The following is a 17,807-nucleotide window of genomic DNA, read 5'->3' on the forward strand; positions in this document are numbered from 1 at the left end:
GTTTGCTGGTTACTTAACTTAAAGGGGTTGTAAAGGTAATTTTATTTTTTTTTAAAAATAACTAACATGTCATACTTACCTTCACTGTGTAGCTCGTTCTGCACAGAGTGGCCCCGAACCTGCTCTTCTGGGGTCCCTCGGCGGCTGTTTCAGCTCCTCCCCGCAAGAAATAACCACCTTAATGCGAGCTCCCTCGCATGGTGGTTAGTTGTTGCGGGCGCGCTCCCGTGATACAGCCGGCGGCTATAGCCGCTCGCTGTATCACTCGGCCCCGCCCCCCGGCGCGCCGCGTCATCGGATGTGATTGACAGCAGCGCGAGCCAATGGCTGCGCTGCTTTCAATCCATCCACTGCAGCCAATCAGCGACCAGGCTGAGCTGCAATAGAGATGATGAGAACGAGCAGCGGAGATTCGAGGTGTCAGGTAAGTAAAACGGGGGGGCTGGGGGCGGCGGTATTGTCAAAAGTTTTTTCACCTTAATGCATATAATGCATTAAGGTGAAAAAATTTTTACCTTTACAACCCCTTTAAAGTAGAACTATAGGCAAAACTTTTTGTTTTTCACGTTGGATAGAGTAATGCTGGCCATACACTATATGAAAAATCGGCCAAAATTCAGTATTTAGACAGTTTGTTTGTTTTTAGGCCAGTTAATGGGCACAAAATCGATAACTGTTGGGACATTTTTGAGCCGAAAAAACAAAGGACAACTTTGGAAATTTTCTGCCGAACGAACGATAAATTGAAAGGTTAATGTGTTCCCGTTCGAACTGTCTGCACTAGGTATATGTAAAAAAAAACAAACAAAAAATGCTTTAATTTATGTCCACTGAACGATTTATCAGTCGTTAGATGATGGCACTATCGTTTGCGCTCACGGCCAAATGTTCGTTTTTCGAAAATGGGTTTGGCGGATTTTTTGTATAGTGTATGGCCAGCATTAGGGAGGGTTAAAACCCCTGTAAGGTTTATTTTTGCCATCTTGGTCCCATTGCAGAAATTTACCTTCACTTCCTGTCCTATAGCCAAACAGGAAGTGGGATGAAACCCCTTAAAATTAAGGGGATCTATTGGGGACCACTACATAAGCAGAACTAGTGTCCCTATTGGAAGAGTTCCCTCTATTACTTTTCTGGGACAACCCAAAATTTGGGATTTTCTTTTACTTTCACTTTCAGTAATAATGATAAACAGGATAAATAGAGAATAGGAATCTCCCTAACAGGGGCACAGACAGTAGTACAATCTGGTGTTCTAATCCATCTCTCCTCTAGCCAAAACTAAAAAAAAAGTTTTGCTTTTAGTTATACTTTAACTCTAAGTTAGCTGGTACCCATTAAAGGCAAACCAGTGCTTTGTCCATGCAACAGGTTTTGCCTGAAAAAAATTACACCAAGCTCAAGGCTGCAGCTATGAGCTTGTTCTAACCAATTCAAGTTCAGGACGTGAAGTGATTGAGTAAAAAAAGTTTTGTATTTGTTTTTCAGTTTAATGACTGGCTACATTTTAAACTAGAATGGTCATTTATACATTTATTTTAACAAATGTGAAGTAGGAAGTCTTAAAGCGGAGTTCCACCCAAAAATGGAACCTACGCTTTAAGTACTGGTGACCCCCTGATAAGCCACATTTGGCATGTCATTTTTTTAGGGGGGAGCGGGTACTCAGTTTTGACAGGCACCCAGCTCCCCGGCGCTGGAAGAAAGTTCACCTCCCCCCCCCCTGCAATCTCTTCTGGGACATGTCACAGGTCCCAGAAGATTGCCCGGCCATTCACAATGCCCAGCGTGGCGCGCATGTAAAGCCACAGCCGGGGACCCCCCGTTACAATGCCGGCGCTGTGGAGAGGAGTGAAGCTTCGTGTGCCCGCACCGCTGGACCGTGGGACAGGTGAGCATCTGTTTACATAAAGTCAGCAGCTACACTTTTTTTAAATGGGTGGAACTCTGCTTTAAGCAAGAAAAAGCATTTCAACAATGTGCTCTCTGTAGGCTGTGTTGCCAGATTGATGTAAAGAAAGGAATGGGCACAAAAAAAGGTGTCAAGACAAGCCTGTTCATCGAAACAGAGCAGGCTGAGTTACCAGCATAGCTAGAGAACTGACCACAGTGTGTTCTCCTGCTTAGTGTGGTCAGTTTTTAATAGTAAAGCAGAGGGGCTGGCAGGAACACCAGAGATTTCACTTAAATGAAGCAATAGAAAGAGAACAGGATACTTTTTCCTACAAGTACATGGTACAGCAGACACATATGAGGAACATGAAATGTTGGGGTAACAAACACTTTAATCTCTTTCAAGATTTTACTGTTGAATGTGCGATCCCTGGCCCCTCATTTCTTGTCTTGGTGTCATAGCATGCGACTAAGACATACTGTGAGGGGAAATATGGCCACTGGAGTCACAGACAAAAGGTAAAGACATGGGTGTGCTAAAGCAAAATAAAGACATGACAGGGGTTCTTATCCCCAACCCCCCCCCCCTTCCTGTGGTAACTGAAAGAAAAATCTGGCTAGAGCTGTACCTTTCGGGCCCTGATCAGAAAGACATTTAAAAGAGATGCTTTTTTTTTTTGCTGAATATACAGAAATATACAAAAAATGTAGGATCTGAGCATAACAATCGGTTTTAAAAACAAAAACAAATAATGTAAGTATTTCTGATAATGCCTGCAATCTAAAATGAGGATTCAAAACATATATTTATACAATACATCAACCACTTAAACAATGAATTTAAATAGAATCATTCAGAAGTAAAAACTTAAATGACAACATTTTCGTTATAATTTTAGTAAAAGCCTTGTTTTATATCAATTTCTGGTGTCCTAAATACACTGTCATAAAGCTCATTTTCTCCCCCTTCTCTGCCGTTCTGTTCCAAATCAGGGAGTCAATCAAAAAACCATTTGAACGCTAATGATTTTTTTATGCTGTAGTAACACTTTCACGGTTAGAAGCTTCTATTAAGTTTTTGCCAGCATGTATATTTTAAATAATTACACAAGCTGTAACTCTTTGCATTTAAACAGGGCAAAAACCACCAAACCTAAAAATAAGCAATGCTCATCTAGAATGGCATCCCATAAATTATAGTGAAGAACTGCACCATGGAGCACAAGACCTCATTGTAACATCCTGCAATTATTTAACATTTATATTGCCTTCTATCAAAGGATGCATCGCTAGGATTTGTCCATTCATTTGATGTTTTAGAAGAATTTAATAGACCAGAACCATATAACGAATTGCAACGTACCACAGTTACATGTCATACTTGTATACATGAAGATTAACAAATCCAAAGATCATCAGTTTGCTTGACAGTAGTTTAATACTGAAGTCTGTTCACTTAGAGAAATTATTACTGGTGGCATTACAAGCATTTCATAGGACTGTCAGGCTTAATTAATAAAACTACCCTGGATGATTTGAGGAAAGCAAATAGTGAAAACATGACTACTGTAATGGTACAGAAAATCTAGTGTTCTGCATCTGTCACAGATATAATAATCTACACATAGTGGGGAGATTTCAAATCAAGGTTGCCATGAAGTAAGTTCTCTCTGTGCCTTAGTGAGTTTTCTCACGCTAGTCCTGTTTCCTCCCACACTCCAAAAACATGCTGGTAGGTTAATTGGCTCCTGTCTAATTTGGCCCTAGTATGTGTATGTATGAATATGAGTTAGGGACCTTAGATTGTAAGCTCCTTGAGGGCAGGTACTGATGTGAATGTATAATTCATATGTAAAGCGCTGTGTAAATTGATGGCGCTATAAAAGTACCTGAATAAATAAATAAATATGCTTTTAGTGATAAGAATTCTGGGAAATACCTAAAATGTAGTGTAAATAAGAAACTTAAGGCCCCTTTCACACATGCGGACAGTATGTCCGTATTTCATCCATCCGTTTTCGGATGAAATACGGACATACATGCACCCTATGGGATAGCGGGTGTCAGCGGATGTACATCCGCTAACACCCGATGTCGTCCGCCTCCGCTCTCGTCCGATTCTGCGGACGGAAGAAAATCCTATTTTTCTATCCGTCTGCAGAGCAGATCAGAGGAACACGGACAGACGGTCCGTGTTCCTCCGATCCCCCATAGGGGAGAGCGGAGATCTGACAGGGCGGTCCCTGCACAGTGTGCAGGTCCCGCCCTGTCATCTGCCTGCTCAGCTGGGGAAAGCGGAGCGATCCCCGCTGAGCAGCGGATAAACACGGGGCGGATCAACACGGATCCGTCCCGTGTGAAAGGGGCCTAAGTGCTAATATGAATATTTGCAAAAACAAAAAACAACAAAATTCAGCTGCAACTATTCTAATGTGCTCTTAAATCACAATTACTAAAACTGATTAATCGATTAATAGTGCGCTAGAACCTATAAAAAAAATATAATATTTCACAGTGATAAAAAAATCCACATCTGCTTAATTGTCCATAATGTCTAATTACCACAAATTAACTGTAGTAAAAAAAAATCCATAGATCGTGATCATAAAATGGAAAGATGAAATAATAAAAAATGAAAGAAGTGCAGACAAAAATTCACCACCACCTCCGTGTGAACTGCCTGCTCACCTTCCAGAAGTTTTCAGACACAGGTCACGTGACTTTCTCAAGGAAAATCCCTTAAGAAAGTCACGTGACCTGTGACGCAACGCATCAGGAGGAGCCGGTGACATCACATCCGAGTGTTTGTTTTTGCTGAACACGCTGGATGTGCATTGAGGAGAAAAAGCTACGTTCTTTACAATGATCTTCAATATGCGGTATACACTGAGGCAAATGTGAGTGTGTATATTTTGTATTAAGAGGAGGCAGTCATTGTATTATCAATCTTGCGCAATGATGATATATTAAATTGTTTTGAGAAATCAACTGATCCTGGAGAGGCTGGATTGCTTTTGGAGACATTAAGGAAAACGGCTTGCACTGTGTCCCAGGATCGGAACACTCAAAGGCTGATCATCATAAGGATCTGAAAACTTCTGGAAGGTGAGCAGGCAGTTCACACTGAGGTGGTGGTGACTTTCTGTCTGCACTTCTTTCATTTATTATTATTATTTCATCTTTCCTTTTTATGATCACGGTCTATGGATTTTTTTTTACTACAGTAAATTTGTGGTAATTAGACATTATGAACAGTTAAGCAGATGTGGATTTTTTTATCACTGTGAAATATTATATTTTTTATAGGTTCTAGCGCACTATTAATCAATTAATCAGTCATCTAAAATGTAGTGCCGTTGCAATGAACAGACATTTAGGCCTGGTTCACACCTATGCATTTTGCAAATTTGCACTACAGTCCATTCAACATGGTTTCCTATGGAACACATTCTGTGGTGCGAAACTGCAAAATGCAAAAGGCACTTAAAATGCATAGGTGTGAACCAGGCCTCAAATTTGTCAACAATTCTAGGAAACTGTGGTTGTTAAAGGAAACATGTAAAATGATAACATGGTGGCTGATGTTAGGAACCTTCCCTTTTGAAAGGCTGGCAAACTAGCATTTTCAGGATGATCCAATAACTACAGCCATATAAAGTGTTACTAAACCCAGGACCCCGCATTCACTATATCTGGTCTCTCACAGTACACAGAACATGAAAATGCAATAGTTTTAGTACATATAAACTGCTATATACCTTTTCTCATCAGCAGTTTATAGCAGTCTTGTGATTTCTATCAGTGTCTGGTAAAAGCTTGTAGGATGAGTTTTCATTCTCCCTTGACTGTCCTATGAGGCTGCAGGACCCCTGACCCTCTGTCTGGACAGTGCTGTTTGGCCCTGTGCTGATCATATGCAATCTCCCAATAAAAAGAAAACTATCTAGCAATACACACCGAGCTGAGCATGTGCAGCTTGCCTCCAGGGCTCTGTTCTATCAGGAGATGGATTGGGGACAGTGGAAGAAGAGGAGGATCAGAGAAGACAAGATCAAACAGCCTTTTTACATAATGCAGAGGATTAACCCCTTAAGTTCCACAGTGAGTATAACAAGCATGCTTTACTGCATATACAGACTGATTTTGCTGTTGTGGGTTTAGTAACACTTTAAGTAACCAAGAACAAATTTACAGATCAATGAAAAATTACTCTGAGTTGCTAATCCAAATTCTCATTCTACTTCAGTGACTTAGAAGGTTTATAAACCAGAGTCCGACAGTTTTTAGGGCTTCGTTCCCACTGTCTGTGGTGACCTGCATTTTTCCACACGGGATAAATGCGGGTCCTAGGGTACATAGAAAACAGTGTTTGTCACATTGATCCTTCTGCTTTGTTTTTTGATGAATCACTGAATGCATGAAATGAGCAGGAGAAATAAAGACATTAATGACACAATGGTTAATTATGAATTTATAAAGTACAGGGGCTAATCTAAATATATTCATCCACCTACTAATATTTAATAGAAAAGAATAAGCATGTCCTAGCAGCTACACAGAGCAAGGAGAAAGAAAATGTTGCCTGGAAGCTTTTCAAACCGCAAAAGAAACTTTTTTTTCTTTTCTTCTTAATGCTGTTTTGATTAGTTTTTAGATGCCTTTTATTCACAAACAATAAGCTATTCAGTCCCGATTCTTGTAAATAATGAAACTAATTTAGGTAGATTCATTTAAATTTTTTTCCTATGAAAAACACAGCGGTTTGATACCACCTTTTTGTGTGCAAATAGTAAAATTTAAACAAGCAGCACGTTTCAGCCAAGTCATTATTACAGAATCACTCCTTGCAACCAAACATTGTATTCATATTTTATTTTGCTGCATCCTCAATTTAAATTTTCGTGCAGCCCAGAATATGAGATTATGATAAATGCCTTTGCTTTCAATTAAGCCAATTGCAACTAATAAGATCTTCAGGCAATTATTATGTAGACAAGAAGCAAACTAAATAAGTGGAAAAATGCATAACCCATATTTACATTATGTGTTAACATTCTTCTTAAACATTAACTTGGTTTACCATGTTTAATTAAAGATAACAAGTATTTATTTTTAGATTGTTAAAAAAAAATCTTCCTATTATTTTAAGCTATTTTAAATGGACTTTCTTTTTCTGCCTTTTTGTAATCCAAAATGTAAAGAATGCAATTCATAATCCACTTTGACTGGATACATAAAAAACCAAAAAAAAAACAAAACGAAACATAGTTTCTAGTATGAAATAGAAAACTCATAATCCCTTACACTAACTAGAATAGCTCATAAGATGGTAAGTACCATAGCATAAAAAATTGTAATACAATGTAATAATACACATAACATTACACAATGAATGCAGATTTGGAAAAAAAAAAACGGAAGATAGAAATTTGTATATAGTAACGTGACCATTATAACTTTTTATAACAAAAAAAAAAGATTAAAAAAAATGTAGAAGTGCTTTAATAATTAAAGCACTTGTACATTTGCCAGATTTTTAGGTGGTGTATTTTTCCAAGACAATACCTGGGCTGTATTTAATCTCTAATAGACATTCTCCTCACTGGGCTCTGCTCCAAGGTGCTCCCCATATTTGCTGTCACATTGTGTTTCCCATCACTCCACTGGCATAAAGTGGCTTGCTCTTCCAGCCCTTCTCAGTGCAGCAGCTGGTCTTTTCACTGTGAAGCATCACTAAAGAAACCCCTACCTAGAGCCTGCAGTGGGCAGAAAGTATCTGGAAGAAAATGTCCATATGAGCCGCACATCTCTACAAAAGAAAGAAACCCCTACCTAGAGCCTCCAGTGGGCAGAAAGTATCTGGAAGAAAATGTCCATATGAGCCGCACAAGAAAGTGTAACAGCCTAGGACACACCCCCAATGTGTTACACTCTGCCCCCAGAGCTTAATCATGGGGATCCATGATGTAACGCTTAGGGCATGGACGGAGACAGCTGTGGACCAGAGGTGATGTAGGAGGGCATGAGTCCCAGTATCTATTTGTTTTTCTTGTGGTGCTTTAAAAGATTTTAACATTGTAAGTGCATATACACTCAGTAAGTGAGCACATTTTAAATACTAGTGTCAGGCCACCTAAGGCCAGGTGACAGATGCACACCGTTGGGATCAGGAGTGCACCGCAAGGTAGTGAACCATACGGCTGACTGCTGCAGTCGGGAGTCAGGGTGGTAAAGGAAGACAGGGCCGCTGAAATACCAACACGGATCCCACCGGGGTTAGAGCGTAAGATTCTCTAGGGCGCGGAGTCTAAGAGCCAGCAAGTGTTCACAGAAGCCTCTAGTGGGGAGGATGGACTGGGCTGCAACTGGCTCCAGGTCGCGACCCCAATGGTCCCCTAGCTTACGCTCACAGTAGGCAACAGGAGGATAGGGATAGTAAGGGAATAAGCCAAGGTCAGGCCACTAGCAGACAAGGACAACAGAGTACACGCCAAAGGTTCAGGGTCACAGGCAAACAGGGATAGTCAGGGACACACCAAAAGGTTAGGGTCACAAGCAGACAGGAATAGTTGAAAACACGCCAAGGTAGGTAACAGAGACAAATGTAGAGCACATGGCAAGCAGGAAGCAGGGAGCCAAACACACAATGTTGATCAGCAGGGCTGGCCTGCAGTGCACAGGTTAATATAAAGTTCTCTGATAGGAGCTGGGGTGGGGAGCCATGCTTAGAGCAGAGATTATAAAAGCAGTCAGGTGAGAGTGGCTGGTCTCTAGAGATGAACACATGGTGAGAGGTAAGTTGACAGACAAACTTTATTGCAGAACCATGACAACTAAGAGGCTTCTTAAATGTTCCTTTTAACATGAACATGCATGAGTGAGCCAGAGTTTTAAAGGGGCCGTAGCCGAGCTATATTGGTGGTATTGCATACTGCATCAGGAGAGTTCCTAGTGGACAGGAGGCTTAGGATCACCTATAAATCTACATTGTAGATGGATGATAACAACTAGGCACATTTTCTGTTGAACGAAGGTGAGAGTTTGAAGAGCACAGGGGTGGCGCATGTGTCCTAATTTTAGGAGAATCTATATATATATTAAGTGGTGTGGGACTTTACGAGCACTTAAACGACAAAACAACTTATTTTTTTTACTAAGTGTTGATGAAGAGTGGTTTCATACTACAAAATAATGTATGTTTACTGATATGTTCACATATGATGGAGTGAGCACTATGTGATTAATGTTTTAGAAGATTGTCAAATATTGTAAGATTGCACAGTGGTATAAGGAATAACTTTATTTGATTTCTATGTTTGTTTTCACATGGCAGGGTTGGATACCCACCTTCCCTAGGTATAGACAGAATGCTGCTAGCCCAATAATTGTATAGAAAAGAAAAAGTTTTTCTCCCAAGGGCTTATACGCAGCTCAAAAAATTGATTACTAGTTTGTAAGAATTATTGCTTTATTGATGTATAAAAAGATTCTGACTTTACATAGTATTATCAAAAAAATATGTTTAAAAGTAAAGAATGAAATACAAGAGATACATATATATTTAAAAGGGTAACAACATGAGCTCTGGTGTACAGTATCCTAATGGATGTCCAAAATACCACAATAACTATGTACAATTCACCACTGTGAATTGCCATATGGGGTGTCCCCAACGCGTTTCAATTTCTAATGGATACAAATGATCTTCTTCAGGGGGAAAGAAATGCGGGTATCTTCGATAGAAAACCAAATATTGTTAACCAGAGTATATTTTAAAATCATCACAGCTGGGTTTTCCACGAGGTTCACCCAAACGAGCGACAAACAGGTGGCCTCAATCTGCCTTATCTCTGGCCACAAAACATGAGAATATCAAATATGTGACTATTTGTGGCACTGAAGGGAATGTGAGTCTATCATGTACATGCATTTGATGGTCAGGTTAGATGTCCATCACAGGGATCCAAATTATAGGCTGCATAAAAAGTATATATATATATATATATATATATATATATATATATATATATAATGTATTCTAGCAGCTTTTTATTTGATCTTATTGTTGCTCCTGCAGTATGCCAGTGTGTCTGCCATGTGGATGTGGACAGACTGTGCTTCGGCAGCGCTGCCTATTCATTTCAATGGGCAGGGCATTTTGAGAGCGGTGTATAAACCATTCCCAAACCGCCCCAAAGATGCTGCTTGCAGGACTTTTCAGAACGTCCCGCAAGAGCACCGCCCGAGTGTGAAAAGTGACACTGAAATGAATGGGAAGGTGTTTTTTAGGCGTCAGAGGCTATTTCTAGCGCTAAAATGCCTGAAAACTGCCCAAGTGTGAAAGCAGCCTAAATTCAACCTGATGTGGACAGTTTTGGTAAACACTAGGATTTAATGAGACAGACCTCTTAAAATAACAAGGTATTTGGTGGAAAAAAATAACAAATAGAGAAATTGAAAATGTTTTAAAAAATGTATATGAATGGTAAAAAACAGCTGAAGTGAAGAGGAAGTATATAATTGGGGCTGATTGGGTTTAATTAAAGATTGATTAGGGATTAACTAGGAACACATTTTAATTTAAAAAAAAATATTTTTTTTTACTTGTATGGCTGCTTTAATTGATATCACATGCAGATCAAAAGGTCATGCCTCTGATCAACATATGAATAAAATCAAGCAAATACAATGTAACATACACTGTTACTTATGCCAGCCATAGACGATTTGAATTATCCTTATATGGGCACGCTGACTGTACCAAGTTGATCAATCGATCAACCTGGGTACAACCAGCCTGATGGATTTTGCTTGCAATTGTCGCTAGCGGCTGCTATAGCCATTAGCAATAATCACTGTCTTCTCCCGACGGGGATGGACCACAGGTTGCAGGAAAGAAATTTGCCCTGTCTATGACCTGTTTTAGTACTTCTCAGTAACACTTGCAGACACTATCTGCACCTTTTGCACAGGAGTGGCTAATGCTGCTTCTGTCATACATTTTGATGATTGGGATTTGCTGGAAATAGAGGTCAAGGAACACTGCCTGCTGCAATGGACAGAGAGTGAGGCATGTAGATAGGCCCTAGGAACTTTGTTGAAGTTTCTAGGGAATATCTCCTATGCCCAAAGTCCAGAAGTAGTTAAAAGCTCCAACAATTTGGGGTGTGGCCTGGACATGGCTGTGTGAAGACGCGAGTCTGAGGAGCTCCCGGCCTGGCCCGTCCTTAACAGCTTTAAAGCAGTAACTTCTCGCCTAGACAACTCGGCATGTACTCCGCTGGAAAGCGGAGAGGCAGACACACAAAACGAGTACCTCCAAAGACACGACGGAGTGAGGACATCCAGCAATTTCTCCTAAACAACTCCGGAGCCTCACCAGGTCTCAAGATGGCGGAGACCACGAGGCCTGATCCTCATGGAGATCGTCTGTCACTGATCTCCTCCACCTCTGCCCAGACATCACTACAGAATACCTCCAACATGGACCTTACCATACCTGCAATGTTCCGATCGGGAACACAAGAACACTCACAGGCACCGCTGACCCTGAGAGCAGATGCCGAACTGAAAGCGATCCTGCAGGCCCTCCCAACCAAGAATGATATAGAGGAGATAGTGAATAAATTAGAGGCATCTCACAGACAGGAATTAGAAGTAGTACGGCAGGAGGTACAGGTTCTGCATGACCGGATGGACACAGGAGAAACATCGGTGGCAGTACTGGAGAGACGGATCACAGCAGTTGAAACCTCGTACACCACCCAAGCAAACATGATTCTAAACCAGCAACTCCGGTTAGAAGAAATGGAAGACCGCAGTAGACGGAACAATTTACGTCTGAGAGGCCTTCCAGAGGCTACGGAGACAGAGGACCTGGGGGAAACTATTATGGCGATCATCCGAGACCTGATGGGGGAACTGTATCCTAATAGCCTCTCCTTTGATAGAGTACACAGAGCCTTAGGACCCCGATCGACAGACCCAGAGAGACAGAGGGATGTCATATGCAGGATCCACCAATATGCCCATAATGAGAAGGTACTTCGGGCAGCCTGGGAAAAGGGAAGCATGGAGTTTGATGGAGCCTGCATACGGATCATGCCGGACCTGTCTAGATCAACGCTGCAAAGAAGAGCTTTACTGAAACCGGTGCTGGAAGCAGCTAGACGGTCCGGTATCACATATCGATGGGGATTTCCCATTTCAGTGACCTTTAAAAAGACACAGCATTCCTTCACCCTCCGGACCCCGGCAGACCTACCGGCTCTATTCACATTTATGGAGATCGCACCATTTGAGGTGCCCGACTGGCTCCAGATGCTGCAACCTAACAATCCCCGCTCCGGACCATCGCAACTGCGGAGAACGCGGTCACCGAGGCCACAGAGGAACCGGAACAGACCGAGATACAATTCTGCAGAGGCACCAAGAGAGGACTGAACAACCACGTCTGACTGGTAAGCTGAGAGGACTCGCCTCCTCTGGAGATAACTACATCCACACTTGATGTCCACCCACATGTTTCCTCCATTCCTGATTAACCTGGCCCAACTATATCTATCCTTGGGGGATTTTTTACTTTTAATGTTTGTTTATTCTCTTTTTTTTTTACACCGGGTGGGAGGGTCCCCCGGTAACGGGGCCTACTCCCCCCGGAATTTGCCCATCGGCTGATGGGAAACACTGGGGAGGGAGATTCACCATTGAAGTGTGACCTTATTCTGCCAAGAGACATGGCCCCACATGTACAGGTTCAGAGAGGAAAGTGAGGGGGATAGACTTCCAAGAGCAATCAACCTGACCCCTCCTCCACATGACCTCTCACATGCAATACTCTGGTGACAGCACTGAGACAGAAAAGGAAAAACTGAAGGACTGGAAGAGGGATGATCCTTATCCTATTTACAACGGGTCTCAGGTGAGCTACACACGGAAAGGCTTTCCTGGTTTGTCTCCCCCCCTATCTTACGAGACTTAAACTGAATGTATGCCCACGTGCAACATAAGAAACGGAAAACGAGAAGGACAGTAGAGGGTTTTGATAGTGCCTTGGCAATATAACTTTTTATAACCTGGCAGATATTGAGACCACTTGTCGGACGCTAGACAGAGGGATCTGCACAGGAACCTGGTCACTCTTTTCATTCCGGTTGATTGACTGTCATGCAAGGCTGAGTTATTGCTTAATGTTTAAAGTTATTCTGCACAAGGAGACTTCATTACACTGGTAGATCATGTGCACACAACCTAGCTAGGAGAATAAACAGCCAGAGAAAACTTGGGGATAGATACGTATAGAGATGCTTTATCTCAGTCTCGTTAGAAGTTGGGCAATTCAGTGAGAGCAGGGCACCAGCAATTTAGAACGAGGAGGAAGAAGGGAGAAAAGTAAACACCCACTCTACCACAATTGACACATGATTGCCTTACTAAACACACGGAGGTACAGGGAATATGGTAGCTGGGCAATGAAGATACATCATACCTAGATAGTAAACAGTTACAGGATATTTTAGTCCCTCCCCTACCGAACATTTCATGACTGACTTGAAAGGTTGGAGATACATAGGATAGATCACAGACCACCGTACTAAAAGGGGCAATCTGGTGTTACGACCAGATCTCCCCACAGTTAAAGTCTCACCCGGTCATCGGTACCACCCTCCGGATTGGAGCAACCGCAATGTCAGCAAACCTCTTATCCACTAATGATTCCCCTCTCTTTCCTATACTTGGCAACCCTGCCTTTACACCTGGTCTGAGACAGGAGGGTTATAAGACATTGGCATCATCAGGAATAGACAGAGCAGCACATTTTCTAATAGATAATACCTGGCCATCATTACAATCCCTTACGGATGCTAGAGGTCAATTCAAACTGCCATTTTGGGAAGCACTAAAGTTACATAATTTTCTGCACTCAATCCCCAATCCAATGCACTTTAATCGGGAATTGACGACTTTTGAAGACTACTGCAGAGACGAGGGAGTTCTGCCCCAAGTTTTATCTAAGATGTATATCTTACTTAACACCCCTGTAGAACAACCAGAATTGACACATATAAAAAAATGGGAAACAGACTTACAATGCAAGTTTACAGACACTCAAAAACAAACGATAATTAGATTCTCCCTGAAATCATCCATATGTACGAAGACTCAGGAACTCAATTATAAAATATTAACCAGATGGTACTATACCCCCGTCAGACTACACAAGATATTCCCTAGTTCCTCAGATAGATGCTGGAGGTGCCTTTCTGCAGAGGGGACGCTTCTCCATATCTTTTGGTCTTGCCCTCTGCTGCAACACTTTTGGACAACAGTCCGAATGATTTCTCAGAAATTTACGGAATATCCGATGAATGACAACCCAGCTTTCATACTGCTGCATGTCTCCTCTATTCCGCCAAAGAAATATAAAAAATCAACAATACGACACTTACTAAACACAGCTAAATCTTGCATTCCACTGTTGTGGAAAAAAACTTCACCACCAACAGTGGGAATGTGGCTGCGCAGGGTGGAGGAGACCAGGAGATTGGAGGACTTAGTCCTAACGGCACAGAACAAACAGGAACACCACCTCAGGGCCTGGACGCACTGGAACATATTTATATATTCAGATGAAGGGCAGGCTATGCTAACTACTTGACCAAATATTTATAAGGAAGCTGTCTCAGATAAGGAACCTGGAGATACTAGTTCCACAGACCACCCCCTCACTACCCCCCCCCCCCCCCCACACACCTCCCCTCCGGTATTCCCCTCTATAACCTTTTCTCTTTCTCTCTGTCTATCCTTTTCTTGTCAGTTCTATTCCTTTTTTTCTTTCCGCTGGAATTCTGGTGATCCTGAGCTAAGATCAAAGCATATATCTGCACTGAAATGGATTGTAAGGAACACAGGATTCCACCAGACACAAAAGTATACAGAAGCAATACTCAAAATTGGTTATAGTATGCTCAGTTACAGCTAACATATGTTTTCTACTATCTAACATAAGTACTAAGTACTCACTTCTATACTTTTATAGAGTTATTTGGCAATATTAAGTCATATACTTTCCTGTGAACATAAACCACTGTTGTGAGACACTGTAACATGTCTTATATGTTGATTTTCTGTTTAAGAAATTAATAAAACTTATATTTGAAAAAAAAAAAGCTCCAACAATTTATAGGCAAAGACACAGTGGCTTTGCCTGGTAAAGACCATTATCACTTTAGTAACTGAATATTTGCTTCAAACATTTGTCCAGGCTACGATAGTTTTGGTCTGTTGCTACTTAATGATGTGGTTATGTAAGCAGTATGTTTCAAAGCCTACACTTTTATTCCAATGTGGTTTCTGAGGGTTATCCTATAAGATAATGAAAATCTGTATTTTGTTATCTTTATATGCAATGTAGGGCCTGGACTTTAAATTACAGAGCTCCACACACAACACACATACTGCCAACACTTGTTGTAACACTATATGATAGTTGAGGAACATATTTAACATGTGATGTTTAAGGGTAGCTTACAGAGATAATAATTTTAATAACATTTTTTAAATGATTTGAATGTATGGCAAAATCTACTGTATTTCACTTTAATAATGTCATAAACATCTAGGATTACATCAGCAAGACCGGCATAGTATTTGAAAAGCATCTCGATGCGCTGCTGATGAACTGGAGATAGCACAGCCATCTAAAGAAGCAGGCCCGCCAAAACGGCTTGTGATTCCTATCTGTCACTGGTAAAGAGAATAGGCAATCAGTGCCTTGGCAGTTCTGTTTATGCAGCACTTTTCAAACCCAGAGACCGAAAACAGCTAAAAGCTGGAAACAAAATAAATGTCTCAATGTTCTATACAGCTCTTATGTTACAGATATGTCCCTGGATGTTCTGTTTAGACTAATGACAAAAAGGGGTAATGATGCTAAGCAATCAAAAGGCAGCTGGCTACTGTAGCAGAGCGAATGGAATGAGCCAGGAATTACTCTGCAATAACACAAACACTGCTAGACACGGAAGAGAGACAGCTGTGTACAGAATGTATTATTTGTTGCGTAGTGTCCTTTAAAAAATGGATTAGCACCATCATAGTCAAGGTTGAAACTTTAATTTGTCCACAGTTATATTCCCTCAGACATGTGATTTATTCTCATGACATCATGGACGACCCCACAATCCAACTTATTTTGAGTGTTTGTTAGTTTTTGGTCCCTATTACACTGTTGTGCATTACCAAATTGTGTTTTGCATGGCTGTGATTTTGTCCAGATGTATCAAGATTCAGGACCAAAGAGGAAGTTCTTGTGCGATATTTAGAACAAAACAAATGTCACACGAAATGTATAGAATCCAAGAGGCACATTTTTCTTCAACCAAGGAAAAAAAAAAAAAAAAAAAAAGATATACCAAAGTGTTTTAGAGGCATCAGAATCCCCTTTTATCGGGGCTTAAAAAATGAGTGGGAGTAGATAGGTGTATTTAATGCATGGTAGCTGGTTTAGGCAGATTTGCTATGTAGCAGTGACCCAGTAATCTCAGCCCAACTGTAGACAAAAAAACAGAGAGGAGTGCCATTGCTGCAAATATGTTTCAGAACCTAGCTTCTGCACATAGTTAAGGCTAGTTGGGGTGGAGGGGGGGCATGAATGATGAGGAGATCAATTTATATTAAGGCTTGAGATGAAGGGATAAATGGCCTGTCAGTGTGCAGTAAGAAGAGGCACAATTAATTATAAGTGTATGATGAGGATGGCCCAATGTTTACAATTTCTGGAATCCAGTGAATCCACTGACCCCTTGGTAGGACCGTAGGAGTACAAGTTCTGAAACCTGGGCTATTTAACTTCCTCTCTCTTTCTCTGTTTCATGCTTCACTGATCACATTTGTATATGATTGTGAGTACAGAGGAACATCTTAGAACTGGCACATTTTAAACATCAGATTCTCTGAAGCAGCCAGGAGGGCATAGCAGCATCACAACCAGATGCTGTAGACTATTATCCAAAAGAAGTGGTCTGGACTGCTGTACCAGGATGAAAAGCCGAACCACTGAGTAGGTAGGCTGTGTGCAGTGGGGGTCAATTAAATAAGGCATTTTTGCAACATGAGTGTGTTCGGTTGTTATATCTGCACAGGGTGGCTGCTTTGATGAGTTAAAAATTCCACCATTTTTTTGTCCAATTGTTTATTTGTTCTTTGCTTTTGTAAATTGAGATATTAAACTTTGTAAATTTCAATAAAAACTAAAAAAAATTGGGGTGTTCTAAAACTTTTGAATGATAATATATATTGTGACAGCAGGCAGGTAAAATCGCCTGGTTGTGTCAAGGATGGCAAATATGTGTGTCCTACCTAGATTTAGGCTCTATGCAGATTTGTACCACTAGGGGGAAGTGCTGAGAGTCCTGCAGGGGTAGAGTTAATGAGCCCAGCTGAAGTTGGCTCATTAAGACTTCTACAAAACCTCCCAGAATGCTTAGGGAGGTGCTCCATCCTGGAACCAGTTTTTGTGCATGGGGAGTACCATGAGACAACGCCTGTGTGGTAAGCCTCTTTAACAGGGAGATATAGGTGCTGGGGCAGCACAATACTGCACCTAGCTGTTAGCCAGGGAAGATGTGTAGGTAGTAAGTGGCCAAGTTGGCAAGGATTTGTTTTCATGTTTCTTTTTATTTTGCTGTTTTTGACCATTGTATATAGTATAAATGAACTGCACCTTTGTTTTTTCACCTTCACTACTGTTTGCTGTGCCTAATTTTTGTGTAGTGAACTCTTCCAGGGGGTCACATACACCCGCTGCCAAGCTATATATATATATATCGATCTATCTACATATATATATATATATATATATATATATAGGGGGTGTGCGTGTGTATGCTATATATATATATATATATATATAT

At 41.1% G+C, this 17,807-nt stretch overlaps 1 protein-coding gene across 4 annotated transcripts in view; it reads right to left on the reverse strand.

Moving 5' to 3' along the window:
• Positions 1-17,807, reverse strand: part of PIGN (phosphatidylinositol glycan anchor biosynthesis class N) — a 637,819-nt gene that overhangs the window by 322,373 nt on the left and 297,639 nt on the right. The gene's annotated exons all lie outside the window — the stretch shown is intronic.

The sequence above is a fragment of the Aquarana catesbeiana genome, linkage group LG05 (genome assembly GCF_042186555.1).
Source record: "Aquarana catesbeiana isolate 2022-GZ linkage group LG05, ASM4218655v1, whole genome shotgun sequence".
Lineage (NCBI taxonomy): Eukaryota > Metazoa > Chordata > Amphibia > Anura > Ranidae > Aquarana > Aquarana catesbeiana.